The 19,017-nt window shown below is 39.0% G+C and overlaps 1 protein-coding gene across 7 annotated transcripts in view; it reads right to left on the bottom strand.

Annotated features, from left to right (window-relative positions):
- Nucleotides 1-19,017, bottom strand: part of MEIS1 (Meis homeobox 1) — a 140,211-nt gene that overhangs the window by 90,994 nt on the left and 30,200 nt on the right. The window lies entirely within an intron of this gene.

Here is a 19,017-nt window from a genome sequence, read left to right as displayed (position 1 = left end):
CTAACACCACAAACTTCATTTTTTCACAGACACTTTAACATATGGTATAGAAGGAACATGAGCAGTTGTTTAAAAGGAATCCAGTAGACCAAAGGCCTTGTGGTAAGAATTGTATCAGTCTGCGTCCCTTCTCAACCATTCACTTCCTCATCACTGCCTCCTCAGGTAAAAGTGGCAGACCTATGGAACATTTCAGAGTGACGGACAGTGGAAGGGAGGCCCGTATGAGTGGAAATCTTGATGGCCCACCAAGTTCACAATGCCCTCTGTCCTGACACGAAAGGGCAGCCAAACAGTCTTCATTGTAAAATAAATACATATTTTGGGAATAATACTAGATTCTCAATTTCTTGGAAGGCATCCCTCGCATTTAGAAATGGACACCAGTCCTAAGCAGAGTCTCTTTTTCCACAGAGAAAATTAATCAGCTGATAATGATGATGCGGTCATGACAGCAGCTAACACAGACATAATGCTTACCGTTGCCACGTATGGTTTTAAGTTCTATATATTAACTTGTTTAATGTTTTCAACAGTCCTATAAGTAGGTACTAATACTATTCCCATTTTATGGGTGAGTTTAGGCTGTTCCTCCGTCCAAAAAAGTCAAACCATCTCATGTAGAAATCTGATTTATTAAGAGCCTGTTCTCCATGAGTACAGACCAGTATTGGGTTGCTTCCATTCTGATCCTACACTGAAACCCCCTCATGCCTGAATATCACTAGATGGCATCAGGAATATTGAATGAGACAGTAGGTAACTCCTAAAGAGAGCAGCACTGGGAAATATGTGTGTTCCAGACAGTTCTCAATTCAGGGGTAAAGGGAGAAACAAACACCGGACTATCAATTCCTTGAGGGCACGGATTGGTCTTACTCATTTCTGTCATCCCAGAACTTAGCACAGTACCCTCTACACAGAAGGGTCTCTGTGGATGAATAAATGAATGAACGAAATAGAATGCTAAGCAGTGCCTGATCACTTCCTTCTAAAGATCCTTCCTCATATGTCATTCTGTCTTCTCTCTTTCTAACGAGAGACAGAGAGAGAACTGGTAGACACATTTCAGAAATAAATGAACCCAAAAGATATTAGTTACTAGGTTACTTCTCAACCTGGCAAAAAAGAAAAATTGTTGGAATTGAGAAACCTGACTGACTTAGGTCCTGTCTTTTTCTCACTTACATGCTGTCAGGCCTTAGGTAATTCTCACCTATGAAATAGAGACACAAATCTCTGCTCTGCCATAAAGGTGGTGGTGTGAGGCTCACAAATGAATGAGAGTGTGCACATTTCAGAATCTGAAAGCATGAAAAATGAGTTATTTGTTTGAAAAATTTCCCACCTAGCATTGTACCTGACACATAGTAGATTCTCAGTAAATATATTTGTTAAATAATGGAATATCACCCGGCATGGTGGCTCATGCCTGTAATCCCAGCCCTTTGGGAGGCTGAGGCAGGCAGATCACGAGGTCAAGAGATCTAGACCATCCTGGCCAACATGGTGAAACCTCATCTCTACTAAAAATACAAAAATTAGCTGGGCATGGTGGTGCCAGCTACTCGGGAGGCTGAGGCAGGAGAATCACTTGAACCTGGGAGACAGAGGTTGCAGTGAGCCAAGATCATGCCACTGCACTCCAGCCTGGCAAAAGAGCGAGACTCCGTCTCAAAAAAAAAAACAAAGGAATATCAGAACTAATGAGCCACAAGTCTCTGATCCTCTAAACTCCATTTCATAAGACTTCCTTTAAGAGGTTCAAAGTTGCCAGTGCCAACCTCAGTGGAAGGAATAAAACCAATCTCAGGTAAATGCCACTTCAAGTTAGAGTTGGAAAAGTTACAGCCAACTGCACATGAAAATAAATAATACTCTCAGCCTTATGGAGAGGCAAGACTGATGAGAATAAAGAGATGTTCAAGGTTGAGCAGGACTGAAAATCAAGCCAATGGGCCCCAACTCTTGCAACCCTCCTCTTTTTGCTCCTTCTCCCCAGCATCTTAGGTCAGAAGCCAAAAAGAATGGCAGCGTCATCGCTGTCATTTTGCTCCTCTGAAATAGGAACCCGGATTAGCTTTAGCTGGCTGAAGCTCAACCCAGATAAGTCCAGAGCAATGCTGATAGGCAGCAGGAAGGAATTTGAGGAAGTGACAAGAAATGCCACGTCATCCATCATAAAGAAAGCTTTCCCACAAAGTGGCCTGGGAGCTGGCTACATAGCAACGGGGGTTCAGAAAGATGCAGATAAACACAGAAGTCTTTCCTAGCACCAGAATAGAGAGCCAGCCACAAATAATTCATGCCCTTGCCACATCCTTCAGTGAATACTAGGAAGAACGTAGGATACCCTGCCTTCCACTTTCCCTGCTCATGCAGCCAAAATGAACCTGAGTTTGCATGTCCTGGGTGCCCTCCTGCTGCAGGGGATCAGGATGCCGGAGACAGCAGACTTGCCTCTCTGCTCATTTCTAACACATCAACCAGAGAATCACCAGAAATCCTGAGGATGTGTTTTTTTTTAACAGAGATTCTAGGCTCCAGTCTTTCTGTTGCAGGGAAGGGTATGTGCCATGTCAGAAATAAACTCTTCCTAATTCCATTCTCCAAGTAATGGACATCATAATAATCTGCAATGGCATCTGTCATTGCAAAGATTTCCACCATTCTTCAAAAAAGTTTCATAGGAAAGTAGAAGTTAGCAAGCAGTTATTCTCCAAAGAAATGCACAAGTAAAGAAATGAGACTTAGCAAAGAAGACTGGAGAGAGTGGAACTCTTCTTTCCCATTGTTTTCTTAGACAGCAAGAAATTCCCTATTGATTATACATGTTATGACTTTCTTATGGTTTAAAATTTCATTCAAAGGGTCTGTTCTCACCAAAATGTACCCAAAACTTGGCTATCTTCAGGAGGAAATCTGTACTTTGAAAAACAGACAAAAAGATCAAATCTTTTAACCAAAAATATATTCTGCATTATTAAATAAGTCTAGTGACTACTTAAAAGGGCCTATTGAGCTAGATCTCAGCCTGTACCTTCATTGGATAAATCACATAATATCCCAGTGTGCTAAATCTCCTTGAAAGAAACTCTGGCTTAAATTCTGCCATCTCAAATTGTCCCCAACTTCTATCTAGAGAGAAATTTTAGTCACTAGTATCCCAGAGGTTTCATTATGGCCACAGCTGTTAGTAGACCACATTTTCATCCTGAGTAGACAGGGAAATATTTCAGTGCAGTACATTTTTTGCTCAGAAGTCTTTGAGAACACACCAAATAGGAAATAATTAGAATAACATTTACTTATCCTCACATATTAGCATTAAATTATTAGTTGTATTAGTGGCTTGCATTTACATTAAACTTGCAAATTATATAGACCCTTATTTCTATTCTTGAGCATTTAGATTTTTTCTCTGCATGCATATCTAATCATTTGCTTACCTCTTATCACTCCAGGAACCTAGAGTTCTTAATTCCATGGATTTCCACAGGGCAAGAATCTAGGCCACCGTTTATGCATAGAAATCAATTCAGCCATCACTACACTATGCATCAAAACAACATTTTAAGAGTAAAAGTTGAAGCCAGTGGCATTGAGCCAAAGCACCTCTCCTCCGAAGGAAAATGCAGTGGGATTTTAAAGAGCAAATAGGGCAGGTTACCGAGCCTTACTGTCTCACCAATAAACGGGGAATCCTTCATGGCCCGGGGTTTCTTGATTCAAATCTGGAGCTTAAGACTTTGTGCCTAAAGAAAAGTGCTGATTCTCATCCCCCAGTGCATTTCTGGAATGTCCATGTAAATATTCACTGGATCAATTTTCTCTCTTTGCTCCTAGTGAGATCATATTAACCAATGACACTTTTATGTTTCTAATTAAAATCGAAAAGAGCATTTTGGCACCATAAGTCTATTGCATTTTTATAAGATCTTCATCTCTGAAACACAATCTTATATTAACATGACAGTTTCAAAAAAATCATATTATCATAAATCATAGAAACATCATTGGCTTCTTTTAAATTGTATTCAATCTACTAACTACCATTCACAAATCATAACAATCTATGCAAATGTACATTAAAGCCATAAAAAGCTTTTCCAGCATGTCCTTTTCCCACAGCCCAAATAAAGGTACATTAAGAAAATCTGGCAAAGGGCATATATGTCTATTGCCATTTCCCACAGCAAATAGGGTGTTTTCCTCTGGGAATAAAACATTTTCCTTAAACTACTGTTTATAACCCTTATCAGCTCAACTGCAATAGAGCCATCAAGTTCAATCTCTTGTGGAAAAAAGTCAAGGTCAACAAGTACTCGCATTTTTGTTTTTTCTTTAGCTGCAATTGCTACTGACATTCAATTGGGTAATAAACATGAGGTCTGTCAAATGTTCCCAAAGAACAGGTGATCCAAAAGCTATCTCAGCACAAGGCCATTGCCAGGTAATCAAACAATTTTGTTATAACAATTATGATTTGAGTACATTTATTTATAGATGCAAACATCTGTCAGTTCTGAATGAATATTGCCAGACAATTCCCACCATTGGGGTCATAAGAATGAGGAAGTACAAGAGGACTCTTGATAGAATTACTCACCAACAATAATGTGTACCCTGATGAGCAGAGTACCATCCAAAGAAAAGGCTTTCTCCTCTTATCTTTTCTATTTAAAGGCAATTTTGTATAGCTCAATACAGCCATGTCCTTTACTATGCCAGCCAGGTTCCTGAGCCCAGTTGCCTCTCTCTGCCTGAAAACCAATTCTACGGTTATGTGTGTGTGTGTCTATTTGGAATTGTTGCATTATTCCTTTAAGCCAGCATGGTTGCTACATTCAAAAACACTCCATTTTAACTTGAAAAGTGCTAGAATTTGTTCAGCACATTTAATCCTAAAAAGTCAGATAGATGTTTGGAATAAAGACCACATAGTTCTTTCCAACTCATCATGAAGCTCACTGATATCAACAGGAGTTATGCATTTGGATCCGGGCGGCACATGGCTCCATGCCATATGCAACTTACGGATTAAAAATAGAATCTGTTCCAGCTGCAAAGTAAGACACGTTAAACCTACGGCCTCCATTTGAAATATGAAAATTAAATCTAGGGACTATGGCTAGTGTCTAAGATGATGACTCTGATCCACATAATGCAAACCTATTGCTTCCATTTCAGTTATGGAAAATGAACCTAAAGTCGATTCTTGGGGCCTAAAAGCAATGCTTCCACTTGTTGCTATGTAACTTTTATTAACATTCCATCATTTAGTGGAGTAATTAATGTTGTCCAAAGCTGATTCCTTTACTATCAAGAGCATCAGGAAATCTGGAAACAAAGGACAGCTAATTCTTCTAAAAACACATAAACCTACATCTTGGGAAAGAAAGTAAAAACTAAAAACAAAACGAGAAATTCTAGACACACAAAATGAAGTACGCTACTTTGAAAGACAGCTTTCAATGTAGACACACTAAGTACCAGGTGATAGTATTTTTAGCCAAATAAATACTGCTTCAGTGTAAAAAGGTATCCTTCATTCTTTAACATTCTGGCAAAAAGTCAATGTAACCAGAGTTGTATCAGCAGGCATAAGAGTATACTGTTTCTAATCCTGCATTCTATTAAGTCTTGGGCCGTTAATCTAAAGACTCTACATAAAAAGAAAAATTAGCAACTGAGAAGTGGGAAAGGCTGAAGCACACCAGGATTAGAATCCACTGGGAGCGCATAAACATGAAGGCCCAAGAAGCAAAACATCTATTCTGCAAATACTCAGGAAATGTTCATCAATCAGTTGTCAAGCAAAGGGGGAAGTCACCTCACTTTCAGAGCAGTAAACTGATGAAATGAGTCACCAAATTCCCATGACAGCTTGGCTGGCCTCTTCCTTTCCACCCAGCCCCTGGTCTCCATGGAGCCAGAGCCTTCTTTGAGGGAAAGCAGTGCAGCAGAGAGAATTAGTGGGATTTCTGCAAGCCATCCTCAGGAAGGGGTGGGAAAAGCATCACTTCTGCCCAGCAAGGGTGTAGGAGAAAAGCCACAGCCATCAACGACCAGCTGCATTTTCTCCCATCTAGAGTGGCAAAGCTACATTCAGAAGAAGACAAAGAGCGTGCCGATGGGATCTGTAGTCTGTGTAGTCAGTCTTCCAAAACCTTGGCATCATCCCAGAGCCTTTGCACTCCACTGCCCTCTGCGTCCACTCAGTCTCTCTGTCCAGTCCAGTCTTCCTCCTCAAAGCTCTGCTCTCTAGCCTCTTCCCTCTGCCTTAGTAAAGTTCTGCAACATTTCTGAGTAACTATCATGCTGACTTCAACCTCCCCCTGCTCCGATTCCTCCTTCACTCACATCCGACCACGCCACAACCCTCACATTTCCAATGACTCCCTACTGCCTGCTAAACCAATGCTACAACTACAGATGTGGCCTTAAGATGACAAATATGACCCTTTGTGGTCTGGCTTGCTACCTCTTAGGCCTCACCTCAGACTCATCCTCTCTCACATGCACTCTCTGCTCATGCTGAGGCACACACAAAGTCCCCAAAGTGGCATGCTCTCTCACCTTCCTACCTTTACACAAGCTATTTTTTTTTCCTCACGTGCCCCTCTTCTCCATCTCTCCCAAGTTTCCATTATAGACTCACTCTCTTAGGAGACTGAGTGGGAGATCAAAAATGGAAAACCAATTTCTTCTAGGGCTAACTCTGGGGGACAAGGTAGTGGTTGCTGGAGTGCTGTGTGGAGAAGGACCTGCATCTGCTCTCCTTTCAGGCCCAATGACAAGGGTGCTGTGATCCATTAAAAATGGCCACCATGGAAAGACTAGAGAGAAGCCTGTCTGATGCCAGGCAGGTGCTGCCCCTGTGCCAGTTTGTTAGGTGCCACTCCTCTACTTCCAAATTACTCAGAACCTGCTCACTAGGGAGACTTAACCTATGATATATTAAAATGTCTGTTCCTCTACCAGACTGTCAGTTTCTTAATTCCGGAAACGACTTCTTTCACTCTGAATTCCCACATCTAGCACAGGACTGGTATGCAGTGGACATTTAATTAATACTCATTCAATTAATAAATGGGAATACTTCCCTTTCAACTTCTATCTTTGGGAGTATTCCTCTCATATGCTTAAAATGTACATTAAGCAATACTTTCATTTGTAGTAAATGTATTCATTTTACCTGAGGGGATGGTTTTGGTGCCAGGATGAGGTAAGCCAAATATTCATAACACTCAGCCCCCTCCAACTTTATAGGCTGAAGTCATATTCCCTCAGAACTTCCATTTTTAAGGACTGCAGCATCTGAAGCTTCCATTCTGGCATCCCAGCTCAGCCTCTCAGCATCTCCATTCTAACCATTGCTTACCTGAATCTCTCTGGCTCCATTAACCCTGTTCCCGGGGATAATAATAACCAGCGCAACAACAGCATCCTCACCCCCATTCCTGGCTTCAGATGGAGGAAGAAAAGACTAGAGAATGAAGCGGACCCACCAGAGAATGGTCAGAAGAAGGAGACAGACAAGTGAAGAAAGGCCTCATGACATTACCAAAACTCAGCACCTTGGCTCACATCAAAATAGGCTGTCATTCATTTCAACCGTGGAAATCCAAGACTCATTAGATTCCAATGAGGTAAAGTAAGAAAAGGATGACTATGATTACAGATACTTAGTCCAATCAATCAAATACGTATCAGCAATTCTCATAACTGCAGCATTGTGCTAGGAACTGGGGAACATGAGAGGAGTCCTACAGATGCTGTCAAGGATGCCAACCTGTGCCATCTCTCTGGACTCCCTGTGTGAGGACAGGAGGAGAATTTCTTTCAGATCTTAATGCCGGTCAAATCGATTCTTCAGAGCAACTTCCATGGATGTTGTAAATCTTGTAATTAATTATATTTCAGTCTTTGTTTTAGCTGCTAGGAAGCTCAGGGCCAAATTAATACCTATTTCTAGTAATTGTACATGATCTTATAATTTATATTGCTCGGTACTACCCTTATTTCTTGGCTTTTTGTTTATTTTGCTTTCCATTCTAATTTGTTCATCTACACATTTTTTATCCTATTGTATACTATAAACTTTTGTTAATTTCCTTAAATTCTTTCTTAGAATGAGAGGGATAATATATATACAAATATACATATTTATATTTATGCATAGATAAGTATATATAATATATAAATATGTTACTTATAAATAAATATATAGATATGTATAAACATATAAATACAAATAAATAACTATATAAATATGTGTATTTATAAAATAAATAATAGATATGTATATTTATATTTATATCCATATATTTATATGTATATGTTTATATATATGCATTTTTAAATCAACATATCCTTTTCTCCCAAGGTATTAAAGTATAAAAGGTGTCAAGGTGCTACCTGTCCTGGCTGTCATAGGTAGTAGGGGCACTCAAGGAAAGAGTCAAACTACAACAGTAAATGCTAATAACCAAGCAACAAGCCCATTGGCAGATTCAATATTTTCTGCATTCACTCTTTAATTCCCTTTTTCTTAAAAATATATAATTTTTTAAAATGTAAGCTTTGCTATGTAAGGTCATATTCTCCTTTTCTTCTAATATGGAAATAAGCAACAGGAAGTTCTGCTGTCTTCATTCTTTGTTATAAAATAAAGTGAGCAATGTTAGGAGGGAATGCATATGAATTGATATTAGTAAGTGGAAGAAAACCAAACTAATTGTACTAATCAGATAGAATGCTTTTAGGTTAAGTAATTATGGAAACCTATCTGCAAGACAGAGCTAATCCACAAAGCCAGACACTTGAGCAAAACCCAACTTTACCAGCTACATTTCTAGGGCTAATCAATACAAGAGGTAGACAATGCCTACATTTTTTTTTTCCTAAGGAAAATGCTTGGCATAAATTTACTCTTCGGGTTAGTTTTTGTTAGGCCAACAGCCAAAGCCTCTACTACTACTATTCTTAATTAGTGCTATCACCCATGAGAAAGAGAAATAACTTTTGGGGTAGAGCTAAATATCACAATTCAGCGGGGGTAGAATCATGGCTGCTACTGAGAAGGGCATAGGGCATGAGAGCGTCCTCCCAGGGTAGCATAGTGACCCTTGCTACAGGGTCCTGTCTCAGAATGCATCCTCACTTCAACCCTATAATCCCTCAGATTCTGCTGCTGGTCTCCACCCATCTTCTGTTAGATGCCCACTGTGGGGCAGAGGGTGGTGTCCAAAGGTAGGAGTAGGGAGAATAGGTGATTAGGAGGATGGCATGATTTAAGGTCAAGACCTCCATACACATGTGTTCTACATCCACGTATTCAACCAACTGAGGATGGAAGATATTTGAAAAAAAAAAATGGATGATTGTATAATGTACTGAACATATACAGACTTTTTTATTGTCATTATTTTCTAAACAATACAGTATAACAACTATTTGCAAAGCATTTACCTTGTAGTAGGTATTATAAGTAATCGAGAGATTATTTAAAGTATATGGGTGGATGTGCATAGGTTACATGCAAATACTATGCCATTTAATAGCAGGGGATTGAGCATCTAAAGATTTTGGTATCTGGGGGTTGGAGGCAGAGGGTCCTGGAACCAATCCCTGGGGGATACCAAGGGATGGCTATACATCCCCAAACCCATTTAACTTCTGACACTTAAGTTTAGAAGTTGTTAACCTGGGCTATATAGACACCCTCTCAAGGGAGATCCATGGTTAGAATTCAGGGGATATATGTACTTGAGAAGGGGAAAAATTACATTTTTATTATCAATAACTTCAATTAGAATTAGCATTTCCTTCATGCACGTATGTAAGTAACAAACCAACCACAGAACTATTAGCAGGACCTATAAGTTTGTCCCCAATGGAAATCATAGTTGCATATCACAATACAGTTGTTACAAATATCTTAAAACATGATTTACACTTATCACTACTTCAAAAATTCAGCAGACAACAGAATTACTACTAGATCTTGTTATTTAAGCCTATTAACAGGGTGTGTATATATATATATATAATTTTTTTTTTTTTTTTTTGAGATGGAGTCTCACTCTTGTTGTCCAGGCTGGAGTGCAATGGCACAGTCTCAGCTCACCGCAACCTCTGCCTCCCAGGTTCAAGCAATTCTCCTGCCTCAGCCTCCCGAGTAGCTGGGATTACAGGCACGTACCGCTACACCCGATTAATTGTGTATTTTTAGTAGAGATGGGGTTTCTCAATGTTGGTCAGGCTGATTTTGAATTCCTGACCTCAGGTGATCCACCCACCTCGGCCTCCCAAAGTGCTGGGATTACAGGCATGAGCCACTGCACCCGGCCTTATATTACTATTTTACAACTTGGCTTTAAAAAATATTTAGATAATTGAATTTTAATACAATTCATTGCCCTTGTAGTCCTATGGGTTTTATTTTATACATTAATAAATATATTACTCTGATAAGGTATCCATTGGTTTCACCAGACTGCCAAAGGAGTCCTGTCCTCCTCAAAATGTCAAGATTCCCTTGAAGAAGATCAATCTGAGTCAGCAGCCAGGTGACTCATGGCAGTGAAAGCAATGATGGCTCCAAAGGTTCAGGCAGCAGAGGCACTGGCTGGCTCATCGCAGTGTGGAAGGACTGGACCAAGTTTCCAAGAGTGGGCTCTGGAGCCAAGTCCACCTAACAGGGCCCCATAGATGTTGAACGTCTATATCTACAAAGGTAGATCTGTCCCTCTGCAATTTAAACCTAATACCCACCACGCTGTGTGCCATCCAGCAGGCCTGACCATGGAGTTCACCATGTCTGGGTCATTGGCATGTTGTGAAATAAATACACTCACGGCTCCCTAAGAATATCCAGTATTTAGCAAATATTTTACTTCGATATGCTTGATGTTCTTGGTAGCACACAGGAACTTCCTAAGGACAAATACTATGACCTACTCATTTTTATAGCTCACACAGAGTACCTGGCACACAGTAAGTGCTTAATCTATTTTTGATGACTTGACCAGAATGTATAAATTTACATTCCCATCCCCCCCTTAAACACAACTCATGATAATATTTTGGCTCATCTGCAGGAGAGATTATAATTCTAAACTCTTTTTATCTCCTTGGGCTATGTTAAATGAATGCTTCCCTAAAATTAACTTCCTCACTTCTGCCTTGCCAAGAATGACACCGTGTGAGGAATCTACCACCTGAAACAATGAATTCTCTCCTCATTTATTTCCTTGAGTAGAAACTGAAACACATGTTTAAGCTGTGCCAGGCTGTGTGGTGGCCCTGGAATGCCTGGGAGATCTGACCTGAAAAACAAGTTATTGCTTATAGTTTAAAACCCAATGCAGACTCGAGAGAAGAAGGGAAGGTGAGAAAGGATAAGAGAATGAAAAGGCCCTACATAAAAACTGAATTAAATAATTACAGAATAGGACCTGGGTTTTTAAAGCTAATATCTCCATTTTTATCATTAACATAAAACAATACAATGCATGGTATTAATATGATGTGGAACATATTTCTCTATATGTGATGTATTTTTGGAAATTGCTTTACAGTTTTGAAAAGAAAGAACTGAGTATTATGAACAATTAACTTCCAGGTCCATGAAAATAGAAAATGTATTCCACTCTCACTGAAAAGCGAATGCCCTTCTAGCTAGGGGAGCTTTCTCTAATTTACAGTCAACTGAGTGAAACTGAAAAGAAGATACTTTTTACAAAGTTTTCATGCCTCTGGCTGCAGAGCTAAATGATGAATTGACATAACATCATTATTCATATACTTTTTTACCACTTATTTCTTATTTTAAAATATTGCATGAGTCTTGGGAGACAAAAGTAGTGAATTCTAGGAAAATAAAAGAACTGGTGTATAATTTTAGATATGCTACAAGTCACACCAGAGTTGATATTTCTTAAAAAATGACAGCAACAACAAAATTTTAATCCATCACTTGCAATCAAACTCCAGTATCTGCACAGGTAACAGTGGCCAGTAGACAGATGTCAGTGACATCACAAATCAAGTGTGCAAACCAAAGGGAAAACAGAATTGTGACTTACAGGTCACACAATAAATATCACACCTTTTAAATTTCAAAAACAAGAGTTCAAAATTTGATAAGAAATCCAGACCATGAGTTCACACATAAATAAAAAAGAGCAATCAACAGAAAATATAAGAAATGACTGTGTTGACTAATGCCCTGTCTTTTCCAATTGTGGGTCAGAACTATTCAAACCCAATCACATGAGGATGGAATCAGTAAAGGTCAATCAAAGACAAGCTGAAACTCCAACTGGCTAGCTGACCTTCAGAGCTTGTGACAAATTGCTATCAGTCAATGTCAACTAATGACAGGAGCTCTTTGGCTAATCAATTGTTCTAAAAATGATCAAGAAAACTACTCACAGGACAGCTCATTTTCACATCAATGCCTGTGAAGTATGAAAAGCTCATTTTTTGAGTTTTTAATAAGCTCATAAGTAAAGCAGTTACTTGGTAACAGAGGTCACCTTACAGAAAAAGAACCTTTGTCTGTCTTTTACATATTCTTTTATTACCATATTATAGTAAAAATATGTCACAGATACGCTAGAGGGCTACATAATAAAGTAGATAACACTTCATCCACTTTTCAGATAAATACTTCTGTGTTCGAAGAATATCTCTGCTCGGCTGTAAATAATTTCACATGCACTTTTTGGTTGTTTAAGATGAAAAACAGTGACCTGAAGTTTACTGCTGATGCTGCCTAATAATGAGAAGACGCACTTTCTATGAAAGTGCTTATGGCCAAGTTCGTGCCCCGAAATATAGTTACTACTTTTAGATGATGAAGTTATTTTTCTTTAAGATGGCCTGCTTTCATGATGCTAGAAGTCAAGCAGGTGGAAAACAGAACACTGTTACTCACATTTGATGAGTCAATAAAAGGAAAGGTGAGTATATTACAGGGTGTTCTTGGGAAAATAGTTCTCTGTCTCTACATCTCATTCAACATGTTTGATAAGTTAATAATATAGACTTTTTGATAACAGGCATTTGTGGAGCATAATAACTTCCCCTTTCTTTTTTACACCTGACTTTTCCCACCAGGAAATCATTTTCCTATTCTGCCTGCCACTGCATGCAAAGGCCACACTTTAATTTGCAGGTCAACATTAAATATAACCAAAGGAACACACAGGGCTGCGATGCTCTAAGGCCTGTGGTCACAATTATATTTTACTTTTCTCTCCTCTCAAAAGTGTATTAGTCAAAATCATTACAGTGCCATTGAAATACAAGAAGTCCCTGGAGAGGTACAGGCTTAAGAAGCAAGTGTGAACAAATAAAGATCATTCAAGTCACTGTGACCAACAGACAAATGAAACAACAAAAAACTAAAAATTACCATTTGTAACCATTTTCCTTCATTTTCAAGGTTCTTAGGTTATCATTTTGTTTGTAAAATACATTGGATTTTTTTTTAAAGAAAATTGTCTCAAAACAAGCAGTATTAAATTTGTGTTTTCAGCTGAAAAGCTGCAAAGTGACAGCAGTTTCAGATTACATCCTGAACCTGAGTTGCTACGGTAGTTTTTCAAATTAAAATATCTTCTGTGGCCTCAACCACTCTCAAGTTGTCCATAGGAAAGAAATAAAGGAGGGAGGGCAACACTTAAGCCGAGCCATAATTGGAAGTATGTGAAAAATGAAGTGTCAGTTTGGTCAATAAAGGGCAAAGGTCAAGGGGAACTGCAGCCCAAACTCTGTGCGAAATGTGCTCATTAAGACATCCAATCAGAGCGCTCCTTCCCACCTATCCCATTATTCATCGGACAGCTGACTGTTTCAAATGCCTGGGTTCAGGCTGTTATTACTTTTCTTCTTCATGTAAAAAAGGCGAGTGGTATATAAATCGTTGCTCAGTCATCTGGAACATAATGTGGCCCTTCCCCACCTCCCTCGCCCAGTGCTCCCCATCCCCTCTCAGGCCACTCTGCCTGCTGGCTTCACAGGTCTGGAACAACTGCCTTGAGATTCCCCTCAATAATAAATGGAATTGCCTTCTGCCTATAGGTTGCCTGGACTCACACAAAAGCTGGTGTAGAGGGGGATGGGGCAATGGGAGGCACTGCAACTATTGATACATGATGATAGAGAAATGCAGTGCTTTGCAATTATTCTTCTTTTAAGAAACATCCCGGCATGCTGGTTTTGCTTTTTTTTTTTTTTAAGTGGTACTATTGTTATTCTGAGTCCTGCCCCCTAAAGGAGAAGTTCATAAGTGGGTTTTAGAGACTCCAGCAATCATTGAAAGCCTTTAGGGTTGAGATGTTTTCCATCAAATTTCCATGTAGAAATAATACTTTTTCTTTATCCTCACAAAAAAGGCAAATATGATGAGTTTTAAGTGGAAAATGTTCTGCAAGAGCAATATCTTTACTTGTTCCCATGCTTCTATTCTTAATTCACTAAGTCTTTGAATGAGTGAAATGATATGGGCTCTTAATACATAATACCAATGAATCATATCAGTCACCATGCTCCCTTTGTAAATACTTCATTCATCATTCTACTTAGCATGCAAAACTAGGTTCTCCCTCCCCAACAGAACATTACCCCTCTGAGTCTAAGGCGATTCTGTCTTATTCATAGCTAGGTCACCACTAGGGAGCACAATGCCAGGTTCAGTACAGACAACTGGGGAAAGAGTTGTCAAATTGGTAACAGAAAGAATGTCTGTCAAATGATCTGTTTCTCCAGTAAAGCAGTGTATCAAATAGGACATCATAGTTAGGAGCTTGGGCTCTAGAGTCAGACTGCATGGGTTCAAGTCCCAACTCAAGCACCAGCCAGTGTGTGGCCTTGGACAAGTCTCCTTATCGCTCTGAGCCTCTGTGACCTCACTCGAAAAGTGAGGGGATGGAAATACCTACACTGACTGACAGCCCTTCATGTTCTATTTTATTATCTTTTTACCATCATTTATTTAGCTCTCTTAACTTTAAATCAAAAACAAAAAATTAAAAAAAAAAAATTGTCCAAACTCAAAAATGTGGTCAATTTAAAAAAAAAATAAAATAAAATAAAAAAATTTGTCCAAACTCAAAAATGTGGTCAATTGTAGTTGGAGCTGCTTGAGAGGCATAGAGTGGCTGCGGCAGGCCTCTGGGGAAACAGCAAAAATCTAGGGGAAGAGGCACCCGATTTGCTTGAAGTTCTCCCATTCCAAAACACATAGTTCCTAGAGAAGGCTCTGATTATGGTCAGGCGGGCAGCCATGCACAGTAGGATGCAAAAGACACATGAAAGCCACACGTATCTGCCATCGTGTACCTCCCGTACCTATGAGACACTACTTGGCAGCCTTGGAAACAGGCACCCCATCCTAAAGCAGTTACAAAGCCAAGAGACCAAGATCCTGAAGTTGACTTTGACAGTTACCCTTCAATATTTCTGAGCTATGACTTCTTTCTCCTGTGAAATGGGAAAATAAGGCAAATAATTGCCAGGGATAAAATAAGGATTCAATCTGGTATCTTTGGAAGTACTTTGAGGAAGTCATGGAGTAAACAAAATCAGTGTTGTAGCAACAGCAACAGAATCCCCAACGAAACACAGATGTGAGGCCCTCCCTCTTAAATGCCAATTGGAAAGGACTTTACTATTAAAGAATCAATCTCCTGCAAGGGACCACAAGTATTAATATTGAATGGAAGTAGATATCATAAAAAGAGTCATCATGATGAATAATTTGAATTGAGGGAAAGATATATTGTGTAAATCATGAATAAACATTAAATCCCTGAATAACAGTACCTTGGTATTCTCTTAATTACATATCTTATGTACATTCTCTTTAGAATGCTCATGATTGGATTTTATTTTTTTCTTTTCCTAGATGGAGTCTTGCTTTGTCAACCAGGCTGGAGTGCTATGGCATGATCTCAGCTCACTGCAACCTCCACCTCCTGGGTTCAAACGATTCTCCTGCCTCAGCCTCCCGAGTAGCTGGGATTACAGGCACCCACCACCACGTCTGGCTAACTTTTGTATTTTTAGTAGAGATGGGATTTCACCATGTGGGCCAGCCTGGTCTTAAACTCCTGACCTTGTGACTCCACCCACTTCAGCTTCCTAAATTGCTGGGATTACAGCTGTGAGCCACTGCTCCCAGCCATGGATTTTGTATTTCTTTTTTTAATGTTTAGGTAAAAATGTGTACTAAAAAACTCTTTCACTGATCACAACAGCTACTAATTTAGCAAATTATCAGGCACTCAAAATTCCCCAAATTGCTGGAGCTCTAACCAGAAACTCTTACTGTATTTTAAAATCTGTTAGAACATTTAAAATTTCCCGCATAACTTCTTTCATTTACTATGAAAGTTCAAAAGAATAGGATTCAATTGAGACATGTATATATATATATATATATATATATATATATATAGCCTATTACATGCCTCCACTGTGCAGCAGATAAGGTTATTTAACAGAGTACTAAAGCCTAGGGGATTTCTTTTTTGTTATCTTTTCTTTCCTTTCTTTCTTTCTTTTTTTTTTTTTAACCACAGGTGCCACAATGAAGTGGTAAAAATGGAAAAGGAATGAGGAAAAAAGAAATGCAGTACAAATAATATGGCAGAGAAAGTTTTAAAATATGTATTACTCCTGTCTGTGGGGGAAACACCTCTTTGGATATGTTCTTGACAGATTGAGTTATTTCTGTCTATTGGGTATGTATAAAGACATATTTATGGATTTATAAATCTTTTGAAGAGGGCTGTTATTTACCCAGTTGACTAAAATGGACTCAAACTGTGTAAATAACTATTTAGGACATGTACTACAGGCCAAATGCTGGCACAGCTTACACATCCATGCCTGCCAGAAAAGGCAAACAGGGAAAACATGGAAAAGCCACTGTGCACAGTTAATCCGAAGGCTGCACAAAGACCAAGCTCTGCAGGTCTCAGGGATGAAAAAAAGGTTTAGAAGGGTCATGGTTGGTATGGAAATGTGCATAAGTTGTTGCAGCAACACTTTCAGGCATCATTCTGCATTTATCAGGAATAAATTCCACCACCAAAGAAAACCCACAAGGAAGGACAAGTAACACTGAAGGTGGGGCTCCCAGCAGCCTCTGTTATCAAGCACAGAAAGGTGGGGTAGGGGAAACCAGCACAGAAAGTTTCTATTTGATGACAGTGGAAGTTATCGACTATAGTTTTTTAGTAGAGAGATGAGGAAAGAGAGTCTGATGAGAAGAACCTTATTTAAGTAATTGGGAAACTGGAAGTTTAGGTCTGACGCTCCACTGGGACCTCAACAAATCACTCAGCTTCTTCGTGCCTTATTTTTCTCCTCTATCAGATGGGGCTAGACCTACTTAATCTGCTACCCAGGATTGTTTTTAAATGATTCAGCTGAGATGATTCAAATAAAATGATTTATGTGTAAATGCCTTAAAAACAACTAGGGGTTGGACTCAAATATAAAAACATAAAAACTATAGAAAGAAACATTCTAAGTGGAAAGTTCGTAATGTGAATAACATGCAGTTCCTAGTTACAATCAAATTATTAAATAGGCCTTTGGAGAACACTTGTTGAAGGAAGAAGCAGCGTACAACATTCCTAATTCCTTGCTACAGCATGTCAGAGGGGAAGAACTGGTAATGGGCATTTGCTATCCAAAAATCCTCTTATCATACAATGTTTGAGAAAACAGATGCATTACAGTTTTAAATTCAAGTGTATTTCTGCAGTTTGCAAGCCTTCAATGCAGCAGCTGAACTATCTACCTATTCTCAGATGATATCAGTTTTGAAAAGCAAGAAATGAAAAAGAAAAAGAAACAAGCCAAACACTAGGCTGCGACCCCATGCAGCAATTTTGGGCTACAGGAAAAAGAATTTAGATTCCATTTACACCTTTTTGAAAACTCATAGTGTAAGTAGAGTTATGAAAGTAAGGCTTCATATTGAAAGTGCTGACACCACCTTAACTATAGTGCTCTGAACAGCAACGCCAGAACACATACATACACACACTTGAAAGAAAAAAGGCCCCTTGGATTTATGCTGCATATCATTTTCCAGTAAAAGTCAGAGGTCAGAGGTTACCTGTTTCTGCCTCAGCTCTGAACCAGTTTACTATTCCGGGCTTCGTTTTTACTAGGCTTATAGTTGTGATGAAGTCAGCAACTTTTCTTTGAACAATAAAATGTCTCAAATGTTTAAAATTATATTTGCAGAAGTTATTCCCGGTACAAACAGCATACATGTGCCTAACAAAAATTAACTTTCCTGTTTTTGTTTTCAAATTAATCATGCCAAATTCATTGTAGACTTTGCAATTTTAATTGGTAGAGCCCAACTAAGTTAGACAACAAAATTCCTTTGTTGTCTAAGAGCACTCCAGTGAAACATGATCATAAAACCACATTTTAAAGTATGTACCTACTGTGGGCTCAGAGTCAACTTCAATAAAACAGCCCTTTTATATTCAGATAAAGAATTCTCTTTCAAACTTTAATTGCATTAATGGAACACAAAATCCACACAGTGGGCTCTCAAGAAAAGCAGTACAGACATTTGAATACTCATTCGCCCTTCGGTTGAAGACTAGCTTGATGTTTAAACTTTATTTCCTACTAGCTATAGTCAAACATGCATAATCCATGGACACTCACATACACATAGGTATGTGCATTCACAGGATAACACAAATTAACCTGTTATCTTTCCATGTCTTCTGAAATTTTATTTAGTCTGGCTTTGCAATAAAGTCAAGCACTTAGGAGATTCAGGTAAGTAAAACCAGAAAAAAAGTGGCTTCAACCCAGTAGAGAGGGAAGCCGAGCATGTGCTACTAAAGGGCTCACAGCCTTATAAGCATCCTAAGACATCGTTAACTTGGAATCCTAGTGGGTGTTTCTTCATGAGCTCTTGAAAAGCCTCTGAGGGCAAGTAGTAATAATACTTTTTATTTGTAT

This window comes from Trachypithecus francoisi, unplaced genomic scaffold, assembly GCF_009764315.1.
Source record: "Trachypithecus francoisi isolate TF-2019V2 unplaced genomic scaffold, Tfra_2.0 Lachesis_group17, whole genome shotgun sequence".
Lineage (NCBI taxonomy): Eukaryota > Metazoa > Chordata > Mammalia > Primates > Cercopithecidae > Trachypithecus > Trachypithecus francoisi.
The sequence above is the reverse complement of the archived record's forward strand: the minus strand, read 5'-3'. Positions and strand labels throughout refer to the sequence as shown.